The sequence below is a fragment of the Garra rufa genome, chromosome 6, assembly GCF_049309525.1.
Source record: "Garra rufa chromosome 6, GarRuf1.0, whole genome shotgun sequence".
Lineage (NCBI taxonomy): Eukaryota > Metazoa > Chordata > Actinopteri > Cypriniformes > Cyprinidae > Garra > Garra rufa.
The window spans coordinates 15,680,866-15,697,469 of NC_133366.1; the positions used below are offsets into that span (position 1 = coordinate 15,680,866).

Genomic DNA, 16,604 nt, shown 5'->3' on the forward strand with positions numbered 1-16,604 from the left:
AAATGCTATTTTTGTTCATATGAATTGTAGAGATTTTGTGGAAAAAAAGAGATTTGAAGTTGACCAACTGCTTTATGTTGAGTTTATAATCTGTTAAGCATTAAGATAAAATAATCAAATAAAATTCATAATTTTGTGAGGGGGGAAAACAACGGGAGATTCAAACATGTACATGAAAATGAAAAGTAAATTACTACAAAAAAATAAAATAGAGAATCAAATGATTTTATCTTCATTGTATCTCTCATTTTTTAAATAAAATACTGTAGGTCATTTTATGGTATTCTGTGTTTGTATAATGAATGCATAATGAAAGATTAAACATAAAGTGCATTCAGAAAGTATTGAGACTACTTTTTTATTCTTCACATTTTCACATCTGTGTTTTTACATTCACGTTTATCTTTTTAATAAATAAAAAAAAAGTTGTTGGAGCTGTCGTTTTTGTTAAAATGCTTTAAATATGTTCTGTTTACATCAGTAAACACTCCATACCCCGTAATGACAAAGTAAAAAACAGATCTGTAAATAAAATTAAAAAATGTTATGTAATATATACAGTCAAGCCCAAAATTATTCATACCCCTGGCAAATTCTGACTTAAAGTTACTTTTATTCAACCAGCAAGTTTTTTTTTTTGACCGGAAATAACACAGGCTTCTCCCAAATGATAATAAGACGATGTACAAGAGGCATCATTGTGGAAATAAATATTTCTCAGCTTTTATTTACATTTGAACAAAAAGTGGCATGTCCAAAATTATTCATACCCTTTGCAAACTGTCACAGTCTATGGGAAAATCCAAGTTCTATACCATTTCAAATAGTGCAAGCTTTTTCTAAAGCATCCTAATTACCCTGATTCATTGGGAACAGCTGTTGTAATCAACCCAACAGGTGAAAAACAGAAGCTCTCGCTGTTGGTTTGTGGACAGTCATGGCTAAGACAAAAGAGCTCACTGAGGACCTGCGGCTGCGCATTGTGGCTGCTCACAAATCAGGTAAGGGCTATAAGACCATATCTAAATGTTTTGAAGTTCCAGTGGCTACAGTGCAAAGTATTATTAAAAAATATAAGACGTTCCGCACTGTGAAAAATCTCAGAGGACATGGTTGGAAGCCAAAAGTGACACCTGTGCTGGCCAGGAGGATAGTGAGAGAGGTAAAAAAAGAATCTAAGGATCATCACCAAGGCCATCCTGATGAATCTGGGCTCTGCTGGTGGCAACATCTCAAGGCAGACAGTCCAACGGACAATGCACACCGCTGAGTTCCACGAACACAGATCAATGAGAACACCACTTCTCCAGATAAGGCACACTGAAGCCCGCTTGGACTTTGCAAATGCTCATCTGGACAAAGAAGAAGACTTCTGGTCTCCAGTTTTATGGTCAGATGAAACAAAAATTAAATTGTTTGGCCACAATGGTGTAGCCTTCAAAAGGAGAAGCCTTCAACCCTAAGAACACCATCCCCACTGTCAAACATGGTGGTGGGAACCTAATGTTTTGGGGGTTTATTTTTCAGCCGGTGGACCAGGGAACCTAATCACAGTAAACGGCACCATGAAAAAGGAGCAATACATCAAAATTACAACAACAACATCAGGCAGTCTACAGAGAAACTTAACCAGTGGACATTTCAGCACAACAATGACCCAAAACACACAGCAAGAGTGGTGAAGAAATGGTTAGCAGACAAAAACATTAACGTTTTGCAGCGGCACAGCCAGAGTCCTGACTTAAATCCAATTGAGAATCTGTGGAGCGAGCTAAAGATCAGGGTGATGGCAAGGAGACCCTCCAACCTGAAAGAGTTGGAGCTCATTGCTAAAGATGAATGGGCAAAAATACCAGTGGAGACATGCAAAAAGCTGGTCAGCAATTATAGGAAGCGTTTGATTGCTGTAATAGCCAAAAAAAAAAAGGCTTTTCTATTGATTATTGAGAAGGGTATGAATAGTTTTGGACATGACACTTTTTGTTTAAATGTAAATAAAAGATGAGTAATCTTGCTGGTTGCTGGTTGAATAAAAGTAAGTTTAAGTCAGAATTTGCCAGGGGTTTGAATAATTTCGGGCTTGACTGTGTATGTATATATATATATATATATATATATATAAATAAATAAAATGTATAGCTTCAACATAATAAAAGGTGAAAAAACTAAAAGGGTCTCTAAATCTAAATGCAGTACATTATATATATATGTGACTTGAGACCACAAAACCAGTCATAAGGGTCCATTTTTTGAAACTGAGTTTTATACATAATTTGAAAGCTAAATAAATAATTGATCCATTGATGTATGGTTTGTTTGGGATATGACAATATATGGCCAAGATACAACTATTTGAAAATCTGGAATCTCTGGGTGCCAAAAATCTAAATATTGAAAAAAAAATCACATTTAAAGTTGTCCAAATTAAGTTCTTAGCAATGCACATTACTATTCAAAAATTAGGTTTTGATATATTTATGATAGGAAATGTATCAAATATCTTCATGGAACATGATATTTACTTAATATCCTAATGATTTGTGTCATAAAAGAAAAATCGATAATTTTGACCCATACAATGTATTTCTGGCTATTGCTACAAATATGCCCTTGCTATAAAGACTGGTTTTGTGGTCCAGGGTCACATATTGTAGATGACCTAAGAAAAACGTAAAATAGAGCCCCCAAATTTCTTGTTTTCCTAGGCACGAACTGACTTGAAATAAGTGTGTAGTAGTAGTAGATCATAAATATCTATGCTTTGTATGGTATAAGCTGCAAATGTGGTATATTTTCGAAGTTCGTCTATTAAATGAACATATTTTGTTATTGTAACACTAATGGTGATACTAGTGATTATGTATGATGTTTTGAGACAGGTCACTCTCAAAATCCTGAAATATCAATCTGTAATGTCTTATGTAAAAGGCAAAGTACAACATGAACAATAATTTAAAAAAGGCACTCATGCCAATAACCATGTATTCTCACTTTTTCCACCAGAGGGAGCTGTTCATTCAGTTCTGAACCTATTCATACCATTGACATACTCGGAATCAAAGACCTTTCTCGTATCAGAGGACTATATGATATTTTGCTTACTGATTACATTTTATGTTCAATGGCAATTTTAAGTTCAATCCATACAACCCCAATTCCTGAAAAGTTAGGACGTTTGTTGTAAAATGCAATAAAATCAAGAATCTGTGATTTGTCAATTCTCTTTAACCAATTCTCTTTAAGTACGAAGAAAAGATGTTCAAAGTTCAATCTAAATGTATTGGCAAATTTTGATTTTAAAAGCTGCAACACACTCAAAAAAAGTTAGGACAGAGGTAAAATAAAAGTGAAAATGTTATAGAATATCTAAATTAAACTGTTTTGACAGTAGGTGAATTGGTATTAGGTGAGGGGATAATGTTTGGGCATAAAAGGAGCATCTCAGTCTTTGCAAGCAGCTGGATCATGGCTCATCACTTCATGAGAGAAATTTCAAACAAACCAAAAATCACATTTCTCAAAGCAAAATTGCAAAGAATTTAGATCTTTCCCCAACTACCACACATACTAGGCTGAGGTGCCCCTTTCACCAACCCCCCACCACTACTCTAGCTCAAAGCATTCTGTTCCCGCTCCGCTAAATATCCACTGATACCGCTAAATCCGCTCCGTGTTTTCCCGCTTCGCAGCCTCACAATTTGTGCGTCCGCTCTTCTGAGAGTGGAGTCGACTTTTTCCGAAGGTAGATGCATTACAATTCACATTACAGTCAGTGGATGGTTTGCTGAATTAATTTGGTAGTTTGTTTTAGTATTTCTGTCGGTAATGATTTGCTCTCGGTCTTCTAAAAGTGCTTACAACAAAATATCCACGTTCTTAGAATTAGAACGTCTAATCAAATTATTGTAAGCAAAAATGGATACGGGAGCGCGGGGCACAACCTAACACTTTTTGAATTTCTCAGTTTGTTTAAGTCGTGGAGTTCAAAGTATATTTTTTTTATCCACATTAATTTCACATTTGTCTAGTACAAATATGTCGCTTTGTTTCATAATAACTGGTTCATAATTAGTTAAATAACAGCGGGGCACATTGTAACGCAGTGTTACATCTTTCCCCATCTGCGCGACTGGAATTTAAAATAGGTTAGTGTCTTCTGCTGGTTTGCAAAGCATTAATTATCTAAATGATAAATAACAGACTGAAGATTAAAATAATAGCAGATTTGTCTCATTTAAATGAATATTAAAAACTGAGATGAAAAATGTACTTCAGCCAGAAATGTACTTTTACTATGGTAAGTAAATGTTTAGCGATATCTTCAAAAGACTTGAATTTTGGAGCACTTTTTTCTCTGCATAGTCTTGCTATGTCAACTATAAATACCATAAATTTGGTTATGCTAGCTTGTGTGGAAATATTTAAACCACGTGTGTTACAATTAACCCCGAGTTAGTTTGTGCCCCATGCTCCCCTGCAATATAAGAGAATCACGAGAAAATGACCCATAAGTATTAAAGTATGTCCTAATAAAAATATTCCTATTTTAAATGATCAGAATGTACAGGTGCATCTCAATAAATTAGAATGTCTGTTCATTTATTTCAGTAATTAAACTCAAATTGTGAAACTCTTGTATTAAATAAATTCAATGCACGCAGACTGAAGTACTTCAAGTCTTTGGTTCTTTTAATTGTGATGATTTGGCTCACACTTAACAAAATCCCACCAATTCCCTATCTCAAAAAATTAGAATACTTCATAAGACCAATAAAAAAACATTTTTAGTGAATTATTGGCCTTCTGGAAAGTATGTTCATTTACTGTATATGTACTCAATACCTGGTAGGGGCTCCTTTTGCTTTAATTACTGCCTCAATTCGGTTTGGTATGGAGGTGATCAGTCTGTGGCACTGCTGAGGTGGTATGGAAGCCCAGGTTTCTTTGACAGTGGCCTTCAGCTCACCTGCATTTTTCTAATTTTTTCTCTTGACAATTCAGGTCTGGTGAGTTTGCTGGCCAGTCAAGCACACCAACACCATGGTCATTTGCTTTTGGCAGTGTGGGCAGGTGCAAAATCCTGCTGGAAAATGAAATCAGCATCTTTAAAAAGCCGTTCAGCAGAAGGAAGCATGAAGTGCTCTAAAATTTCTTGGTAAATGGGTGCAGTGACTTTGGTTATTGCACCCCAAATCATCACAGACTGTGGGCTATGAGCTTATCCACCCTTCCTCCAGACTCTAGGACCTTGGTTTCCAAAGAAATACAAAACTTGCTCTCATCTGAAAAGAGGACTTTGGACCACTGGGCAACAGTCCATTTCTTCTTCTCCTTAGACCAGGTAAGATGCCTCTGACGTTGTCTGTGGTTCAGGAGTGGCTTAACAAGAGGAACACGACAACTGAAGCCAAATTCCTTTCCTTGACACGTCTGTGTGTGGTGGCTCTTGATGCCTTGACCCCAGCCTCAGTCCATTCCTTGTGAAGTTCACCCAAATACTTGAATCAATTTTTCTTGACAAGCGTCTGAAGGCTGTTGTTCTCTCTGTTGGTTGTGCATCTTTTTCTTCCACACTTTTTCCTTCCACTCAACTTTCTGTTAACATAGATGGAAAGAGCACTCTGTGAACAGCCAGCTTCTTTGGCAATGAATGTTTGTGGCTTACCCTACTTGTGAGGGGTGTCAATGATTGTCTTCTGGACAACTTTCAGATCAGCTGTCTTCCCCATGATTGTGTAGCCTAGTGAACTAAACTAAGATACCATTTTGAAGGCTCAGGAAACCTTTGCATGTGCTTTGAGTTGATTAGCTGATTGGCATGTCACCATATTCTAATTTGTTAAGATAGTGAATTGGTGGGTTTTTGTTAAATGTGAGCCAAATCATCACAATTAAAAGAACCAAAGACTTAAACTATTTCAGTCTGTGTGCATTGAATTTAATACACAAGTTTCGCAATTTGAGTTGAATTACTGAAATACGTGAACTTTTCCACGACATTCTAATTTATTGAGATGCACCTGTATCTATGACAAAGGGTTCTAAAAATATTGCTTCTTATAAAAAAGTGTTCCCATGGCTCAATTTGCCCTGGGTTAGGTGTAAGTTGACCCGAGTCGAGTCAGTGGGTAAGATGCGCCATCTTTGTATAAAATGACCATCTGACTGAATCTGATTTAAACCCATGTGAAGTAAATAATAATTTAAAAACTAATTTAATAATTTCTTTTTGCAAACAGTTCTATTTTCATAACATTATTTTTCGTAACATGAAACCTACCAAATTTCAAAATGTACCTGTTTGTATTTCTGAAACAATATTAAACACCAACGTTATAACCTTCCTAAAAACAGACCAAACAGAGAGTTTGTTGGCCATTAGTGACCACAGGTGGAAATATATATTTCTGGTTAAAGCATTTTTTGGTTCTTATCAGAGAAGGATTTGGTGCACTTGAACACTGTCCCTATCAAATAAATTATAAAAAATATGTTTACATGATAAACTAAACCAGTAATATCACATTAAAATACCAGTTATAGTTAATTTAACAACTAACAACAGTACCTTATCGTGGGGTAAGTTAAAATGCTTACTCAATTTACCTTTACTTACCTTTACTTTGAAAAGCCCAAAACAAGTTTTAAAGTAAATGGGTTAATTTTAATTAACAAGTGCCTTAGTGCCCCTTTTTTTTGGTTTGGGCCACTGCCCCTCAAAATGTCTGTGCACGGCCCTGATACATACTGTTTTGAAAATATTCAGGGAATCCAGACAAAACTCAGTCTGCATAGTGCAAGGCAGGAAACATCATGTGAATGTAGAGAACTTCTGCCACTGCATCAATAAATGCAACTTGAATCTCTGTTATTCTAGGACAGGGGTGCCAAAACTCCTGCAGCAGGGTTACCAGGTTTTCACAACAAAACCCGCCAAATTGTTACTCAAAATTAGCCCAATCACGTTTTGAGGGGGGTCCCTCAAATTTTTGGTCAAATTAGCATTTCAGAGGCTAAATACTACGTTTTTGGGGTTGCTTCAACCCGCGGATGAAAAACAACCCGCGGCAACATTGGTAAAGTATCCCAATTCCATGGGAAAATCACGGACTTGGCAACACTGTCCTGGAGGGCCGCTTTCCTGCAGAGTTTAGCTCCAACCCTAATCAAACACACCTCAACCAGCTAATCAAGCTCTTACTAGGCATACTAGAAACAAAAGCCAATATAGGCAAGCCTGCAACCTTTATCCAAAAAAGCAAAACGGCTAAAACTAATGCTTCCAGTTTGGGAAAGGAGACCAGAGGCCATTTTCTCTGAAAAGATGTCAGTGGAGGAGAGGCTTCACAATGCTGAATAAACCGCTTATTAGAGGAAACAGCTTATCATTTAATGAATCGACCGTCTAACGGCTAATTTTCAACATATTTACTCTAAACATTACTTCAGGATTTAACTGTTTTGAGAGTTTACACCGAAAGAATTTTGTTTTATAAAAGAAGTAACTGACTTTTTGTGACAAGTGGGATTCAGCTTACGGCACTTCCCATTCATTCCTATGGTATTGTGGCAGGAGGAGCAAACAACAGACACAGTGGGTGTGGCGTCAGGCCTCTGAGAGGCTTTTATTAAACATAAAAATTAAACAAACGTGTCCAAAGGGGTAAAACTGTCCAAATAAACAGGGGATCTGGTGTCCTCGTTGTGCTGAGGATTCCTTGAAGGAGGGGCAGTGTTCGACAGGGAAGGGTCCAGGTAAGGCCGGAGTCCGGCGGCCACACACGCTCCCCGTTCTGGTCTGGGGCGCGAGGGGCGGTGGCTTCTTTGGCAGCAACGTCCTCCTCCGCCTACGCGGCACTTCTAGGGGATTCAACGGCCTGTCAGCCGTCTCACGGGTGCGGCATTCGTTCGGACCGCGGGTCCGGCAGCTCGTTGTCTTGGCGGCGCTGGTTCCCTCTACGCACCCTTCCTGGACCCACGAGGACACCAGCGTGCATGCACGGGGAAGAGACCGGTCTCCCGAGGAGGCACGCTCGACATTTAAGCAGCGGCGGTGATGAGGCTTCAGACACTTCAGGTGTGCCTCATCACACACTACCAGATCGGGATGTTTTGTGCCCCTCCTCTCTCCCACACACCCACTTCAATCGGGAGCCTGACGAAGGGCGGTGAATAAGGGACGGGGTGAAGACGATAAGCTGACAGACAGCAGCCGACTCGTCACCCCCCCCCCCCAAGCGACATCCCCGTCAACCGGCCGCCGCCCACATGGGAGTGATCTTCCTCAGCCAGGCTCCAGTGGTCGGAGTGGGCGGGGATTCCTCTCTGTGGCAACACTCCCTCTCGCAACGCACCGGAAGAGAGAGAGAAAAAATGGGATTTAGTCGATAGCCTTAACCAACCGCAGGATAAGTGATTCTAACTGAAACATCACTTACCCCTTTTGCAGCTGGGGGGCTGTCACCGTCGTTTCTCCATCCCCATTCGGGTTTTCATGAACTTTCGCAAGCGAGAGGGGATGACGTTATCAGGCCCTGCCCGCATTCTCCACTACTGTGGTGTGAGGAGCAAACGACAGACATAGTGGGTGTGGCGTCAGGCCTCGAGAGGCTTTTATTTAACATAAAAATGAAACAAAAGTGTCCAAAGGAGTAAAAGTGTCCAAATAAATAGGGGATTTGGTGTCCTCGTTGTGCTGGGGAATCCATGAAGGAGGGGCAGTGTTCGATAGGGAAGGGTCCAGGTAAGAGGCGGAGTCCGGCGGCCGTACACTGCCCGTTCTGGTCCAGGGCGCGAGGGGCGGTGGCTTCTTTGGCGGCAATGTCCTCCTCCGCCTACGCAGCACTTCCAGGGGATTCAACGGCCCGGCATCCTGGCCCGTCAGCCTTCTCACGGTTGCGGCATTCGTCTGGACCGCGGGTCCGGCGCTGGCTCCCTCTACGCACCCATCCTGGACCCACGAGGACACCAGCATGCATGCACGAGGAAGAGACCGGTCTCCCGAGTAGAGGCGCGCTCTGCATTTAAGCAGCAGCGGTAATGAGGCTTCAGTCACTTCAGGTGTGCCTCATCACACGCCGCCAGACCGGGATGTTTTGCGCCCCTCCTCTCTCCCACACTCCCATCGGGAGCCTGACGAAGGGCAGCAAATAAGGGACAGGGTGAAGATGACAATTAGGGGGGAGGCAGCCGACTCGTCACAGTATCCATAAATGGCGATTGAGTGTCACACAACTCTGAACAGAAATTCAATGATGTCAATGCTGTAATGTGATTGGTTATCAAGGCACACATTATCCAAGTTGCGTTTCTCCAATAGTAAGTAATACAGATCCTCTTATCTCCAAATAGTTAAAAAATCTTTGCTCGAAATGTCCCAGGAGGTGTGTTAAGGAAAACTGGAGCTAAACTCTATAGTACACCGGCTCTCCAGGGCCCAGTTTGGGCACCCCTGGCCTAGGAGAAAGCTAAACATAAATTCTAAGCACTGTTATGCGGGGTTCTCTGGGCCAAGGTTCATCTCATATAGTCAAAAAGACAGTGAAAATGTGTGCTGTGGTGAGTCCACATTACACTTAAAAAATGCTGGGTTATGCCTGTTGGGTCATTATGTTTTATGTAGTTTTTTTGTGTAACCCAGCTGTTGGTTTAGTGGCTGGGTCAATCTCACTGACTGCTGAAACTATACACCCCTCCTTCTGACGAAATAACCCAGCATGGGCACTTTAACCCAGCTGTTGGGTTACAGTCAGAATGCTTTTCATTCTCCTCAGGAGAGAGTGAGTACTCAGCACCGCCGACTTATTCAGTGAAACTAAGTTTAGTGTACGTTTTATTCCATCTATAAAGTCTTTATTGTGCTGTAAATGATTTAAATTTAAGCAACATACAGACAAGACATCAGACAGCTAAATGCGTCAGCAGCGCTCATTTCACATGATGGAAACGCCTTGCCTTGCATAACATAAACTGATTTTATTCATTATAATACTGCTTCTAATTAATTTGGATTGCTCCGAGTGAAACATGGGGCTGCAGTCTGAAGTTTGCACTTTCCCCGGGGAATAGCAGCCCATAGCCGGCTCAGATTTCAGCGGCACGAGAATTGGCACCATTTCGGTTAAATAACAGAGAACCGTTTAATACACTTGAATTAAAATATTACTTTCAAGTGTTTTATATTTCTTAACTCAACTCAACTCAACTCAACTTTATTTATAAAGCACTTTACAACACACAAAGTGAACCAAAGTGCTGTACAGCAAACTAAAAACTCACTAAGACATAACAAATAAGAACAAATTCAACAGGTGTCAAAGGCCAATGAAAAAAAAAAAGGTTTTAAGATATGATTTAAAAACAGACAATGAAGAGGCCTGTCTAATAAACAGAGGCAAAGCATTCCACAGTTTAGGAGCTGCTACAGCAAAGGCACGATCCCCTCTGTGTTTGCGCTTTGTTTTGGGCACATCCAAGAGCAACTGATCAGCTGATCTAAGAGAACGAGATGGCGTTTATGGGTGAAGCAATTCAGAAATGTATACTGGGGCAAGGCCATTTAAGGATTTAAAAACAAATAGAAGAATTTTAAATTGAATCCTAAAATGTACAGGCAGCCAATGAAGTGAAGCGAGAATGGGGGAGATATGCTCATATTTACGTGTACCAGTTAAAAGACGGGCAGCAGCATTTTGCACCATCTGCAAACAGGCGATAGAGGATCCACTAACGCCCACATACAATGAGTTACAGTAATCCAGCCGAGTGGTAACAAAGGCGTGGATTACTGCCTCAAAATTTTGCCTGGGGAGAAATGACTTTATTTTTGCTAACTGCCTTAGCTGGAAAAAACTTGATTTGACAACTGCCCCGATCTGTCTATCAAGCTTTAACTCAGAGTCAATTTTCACCCCTAAGTCAGTAATGGTTGGCTTGATGTGCTGAGCCAGAGTACCCAAGTCAACCAGTAGGGTCTCAGTGGTGCCACCAAAAACCATCACCTCTGTCTTTTTATCATTAAAACTTAAAAAATTCAAAGCCATCCAGGCCTTTATGTCATTTAGACAATCAATTAGCGGACCTATAGTACCACCCTTTTTGATCGGTAAGTAAATTTGACTATCATCTGCATAAAGATGAAATGACAAACCATGCTTTCTGATTATTGAACCGAGGGGGAGTAAATAAAAAGAAAAAAGAAGAGGACCTAATAATGAGCCCTGCGGTACTCCACAAAAGAGTGGGGCAGAGGAAGACATAGAGTCACCACAACTAACACAAAAAGTGCGTCCATCCAAATATGACTTGAACCAGTTAAGTGCTACGCCCCTTATGCCCACCCACTGCTCCAAACGAGTTAGCAAAATTTCATGGTCCACAGTGTCAAACGCCGCAGTTAAATCAAGAAGGACAAGAACAACACAATCACCAGAATCAGTGGCTATAAAAATATCACTTAAAACTTTTAAAAGTGCAGATTCTGTGCTGTGTAAAGTTTTAAAACCTGATTGATATATTTCAAGAATATTTTTATCTCTCAGATATGTCATTAACTGGCTAAAAACAGGCAGCTGTTTACATTTGTAAACATCTTTATAAATAATAGCAATACCACCACCTCGTCCCGACGCTCGCGGGGAATTTAAATATACACAATTGTCCGGTAAAAGTTCAAAAAAGGGGCTGGACTCACCAACACTCAGCCACGTCTCGGTCACACAAAAAAAGTCCAGGTCCCGCGATGAAAAAAAATCATTTAAAATAAAAGTTGTATTTGCTAGTGATCTAGCATTTACCAGGCCAAACCTGGCACGCGCCGGTCCGCATGCATTGATGACACTCCGGGGAACCCGACGCAGAGAACGCAGGTCCTAAATGCTTTTCTAAAATGCTTATAAATGAGTTTAAATTTATGTAAAGTTAAAAACTATGCTTTTTTGTCTTTGTTTAATGTTTCTTTGTTGGTCTTGTGTCTTAACACATTGCTTTGTCTTTGTTTGTGTCTACCATATTGCTGCATTCACGCCATATCGTAATTACCTTAATTTCGAGATGACGACACGTGACGTTCTACTCGGAGCTGTTCACGTCCTCAGACTTGGAATTATGCTTTTTCTAAGCCAACACTATCAATGCCTTAACAGAGCCTACATTGGCGGTCATGTGGTACAAGTCGTAGCTCTCAGAAGACTTCCAGTTCACAAGTTGTAGTTACAAGTTCTACGAGGGCGTGAACACTTTTTACAAGTTGGAATCTCGTAATTACGGGAATTCCGATATGGAGTGAACACACCTATAGTTCCTGTGGCCCCACCTCTTTGTTTCCCTTGGTCACGCCCTCTTGTTTATCCATTGTCTTGTCCTCGTTTCTCTTATTGTACTCACCTGGCCCTCATTACTTTCCTCCTTATATATTGTGCTGTTTCTTCTCTTGTGTTTGGGGGTTGGTCTTGTGTTATAAAGATGGTTTTTCTTTAGTCTAAATTTAGATGTTTACCTTTTGTTTTGATTTACTCTTTTTCTTAATTTTCATGTTTATCTTTCCATTTTATTACATGTTGTTTCTCCTTGTGTTGTGTCACCTTGTAATGGTGTCTTGTATGTTTGTTTCCTTCAGTCCTACTCTACCAGCCTGAGACTCCCTGCCTGTTGGTTCTCCAGGACAGCCTGCCAATGAAGCTTGGTGCTGAGAACCTTCTTTGTTACTGGCCTGCTTTAAGTTTCATCCCTCTGATTGCACGTTCTGCGGTTTACTGCTCTGGTCTTCTCCCCATTCCTCTCCCTGGTTTGGTCACCGACTGGGACTGTTCTCCAGATTGTCCATCTCTGGAGTCATAATTCTCTTCCTGCTGGTTGGAGCTGTCTCAAGATTGTTAACCCCTGAACTTGTGTTTTCAATAAATGTTTGTATCCCTCACTCTGCTTTTGGGTCATTACCTGCTGACTTTGACAGCTGCATAATTCAGTTTGTCTTTTTTTGTCCATGGGTGTTTTTTTTATTTTATTAATGCTCATATTTTGATTATTACTGTTGTCTCTATTAATTGTGTGTGCTTTTTAATTTCCACCATATTTTTGGTTCATTTTAAGGCAGCAATAGTAATTTTCATTCAAGATTTGACTTAATTAAAACAACCCAGCATGTGGGTTTATCCATATTTGACCCAGTGTTTGGTTGCCCAAAAAAACCCAAATTGGGTTGTTTTAACACAGTGTGTTTTTTTTCTGTACTTGTTTCAGGGGAAAATGGATGTTGAGTTCTCAGTCCCAAAGACCAAAGGGACCATCAATATCTTCATGAGCAACAGATTCAAAAACAAACATCTGTCATGGTATGGGGGTGCATCAGTACAAATGGCATGGATGAATGGTGTATGTGCAAAGGTAAAATTTAGGGCCTTCATGGGACGTCCATAGTTATTAGTTTAAGATGCTTGGTCTTAAACTTGCTCAATGCTTGGTATCATTCTGCACGTGTTAGAACAGCATGGTTTTGTAGACCAATCTAAATGTGCTTGATTGGACTCTTCTGCGGTCCAGATTCTTTTGAAAATGTTTGACCAGTCATGAAAAGGAGAATCAGACAGCAACAACCACGGACTGCTGAGCATCTCAAGTTTTTTTATCAAGCAAGATTGGATAAATATTTTGCTTGCAAAACTGTAACAGTATTCTCAATTCCCAAACAAATAAACATTGCAATTAAAAGTACAATTGATGTGACAGTGTTAAACATGCCTCTGTCCCAGTTTTTTTGGAGTGTGTTGCAGTCTTCAAACTCATATAACATATGCTTGCTTCTATGGCATTGTACAAAAAGTCCCAACTTTTCTGCAACTGGGCTTGTTGGTTTCTTTTTCTTCTCTTTCTCTTTCGATCATTAGTGGTAGGTGGTAGGCATTGTTTAAAAAAACATCAACCTATAAATCTATGTAATCAATTTCCAAACCACTGCCATGAGCAGAATGTCCTGACATTTAATAATGGCATTCATTTCTGTGTAGTTGTTACATCAGTTGGGCGAGGTGTACACATGTATCATGACCTGAGGGTCAGGACGGGCCAGAATTACTGTAAAATATAGGTCACAACAAACATTCTAAGGTTCTTGCCATTAGAAGCTCTTGAATCCTGATGGTGTAACAATAATTTAGGTGTGCCCCTGAAAACTTGCCATAAGAATGCCAAGCCCTATTTAAAACAAGAAGAAGAAGAAACAATAGGCTCTTACGTGCCCCTGCATGTCCTAATTTAATTTTATTTAAGTCTAACTCACAATATTTCTCTTAATTCTTTAATTTATTGCAGCCATTTAGATAAAGTGTAACTTCTGTTTAGAGAGGAGTGTTAAATATGTGCGGAAAATATGTTATACGCCCTGTTTTTTAGTCATTCTTTTTGTTTGGTCAGTAATTACACTGTTTGACACGGACTGACTTCTAGTGACCTAATAACCTTGTTTGTGTGTGTATGAGGCCATGCATCATGTGTATCATACAGTGCTATTTTAATATCTTTGAGATACTATAATAGCTTCTCCAATATTGTGAATCATTTTTTATTATTTATATTATTTTATTATTTTATTATTATTTTAAAGAATATCTATATTTTTTATTCATTATTATTTCAGTTTTAGTTATTTTACATGTTTTCATAAGTTTTTAGATACTGTTTACAAAAATGTTTAGCGTTTTAGTTTTGGTTAGCTAAAATAATGTGTGTGGATAAGTATTTGATTAAATTTAACAGCGAACATAAATGTACGCTATTGTGTAATGTATTGCTATTATGTAATGTTTTGCAGGCCCCTTTACATATTAAGAGATCCATTTCAAGAATATTTAACTTGATGTCATTTCAAAATAATTTCAATAGAAAAGATCAAAACAGAATTGGCAGGAATGATCATATTCATGTCACATTCAAAAGCTATTGACAGTCAATGGGACTTCATCTTGTGTATGACTCTGATTCAGATGCCTCTCATATTTATTTAAGTTTAAGTTGTATCCCAACATAAAAACATGTGATCATTGTAATACTGCCAAAGGCATAGGTTCTGGTCATCAATGCAATCTGAGACAATATTGGTTTTAAATTTTTGATATTTAAACTCAACGTTTAAGTTAGGAATTCACTCTAATCGAGTAATTGTCTTGTGTGTTTAAATAGCTTTCATGTTTCAATAGTCTCTTGTCCAGCTTTGTTTGTGTAACTTTCTGCTGGTAAGTTTGTCAGGTTTGTTATAGACAACTTTTCGAGTTAAAGTAAAGTTCATAGCATTCAAGTTCATGTTGTTTTCAGATCGGTTTTCCAGTGAACTGCACTGATTCTGGAAATGGAATTTTAAATGATTTTTATTTTTTGTGAAGCTTAACAGCCTTTTGCTGCACATCACAGCCATATTCTTTGGTCTTGTGATGAATGACTAAGGGAATTTGGTCTGTGTGTTAACTCATATTTAAACTCCTGTAAAATAGGAAGTCATGATCGAACAATTTTGTATTCCTAGTCACCTAGACGTACTTAAAAAAAGTAAAATATCAGTGGGAATATATTGATGAATTTTTATTTTATTCTATAAACTACTGACAACATTTCTCCCAAATTCCAAATATTGTCAGTTACACATTTACAGCATTTATTAGCAGAAAATGACAACTGGTCAAAATAACAAAAAAGATGCAATGTTTTCAGACCTCAAATAAGACAAAGAAACTTCTGATCCCAGGAACAATCCTCAACAATCCTGAACAATTTTCAATCACAGATATTATATGTCTTGGCATGCTCTCCACCAGTCTTTCATATTGCTTTTGGGGAACTTTATGCCACTCCTGGTGCAACAATTCAAGCAGCTCTGCCTTGTTTGGTGGCTTGTGATCATCAATCTTCCTCTTGATCGCAGTAAAGAGGTTTTCAATGGGGTTCAAGTCTGGAGATTGGGCTGGCCATGACAGTGCCTTGATCTGGTGATCCTCCATCCACACATTGATTGACCTGGCTGTGTGGCATAGAGCATTGTCCTGGTGGGAAAAAAATCCTCAGAGTTGGGGAACATTGTCAGAGTAGAAGGAAGTAAGTTTTCTTCCACAACAACATTGTTTGTGACTTGATTCATGTGCCCTTCACAAAACAAATGTGCCTGATTCCAGTCTTGAGAAAACACCCCCAGATCATTATCGATCCTTCACCAAATTTCACAGTGAGTGCAAGGCACTGAAGACCCATAGAATAACCATTTTTGGTTCTGCAAAGAACCATTCAGTCAAAGGTTCTCTAAAGATCTATTTCTTATCTTTTTATAATCTGAAGAACCTTCTTTTGCCACAAGGAACCTTTTGTGAAACAGAAAGGTTTGCCAAATCTTCCAGCAAAGTGAGATCAGCCATGACACTATAGCTACATTTCAAATGAAGTCTTATATGGCATTTCACACAAATTGTGCAAATGTCTAGCTTGACCTTTAAAAAATATATATTAATTTAGTATTTGCAAAGGACCGGACACACCCAGCACTACTTTCATTTTGTAGTATCACCATTCTACCACTAGATTTCCATCGTAAGCATGCTCATATTGTTGTGCTTATATTTACAGAT

General features: G+C 39.1%; 1 protein-coding gene across 1 annotated transcript in view; it reads right to left on the bottom strand.

The window, feature by feature from the left end:
- adisspa (adipose secreted signaling protein a) overlaps nt 1–16,604 on the bottom strand; it is a 111,052-nt gene that overhangs the window by 82,229 nt on the left and 12,219 nt on the right. The gene's annotated exons all lie outside the window — the stretch shown is intronic.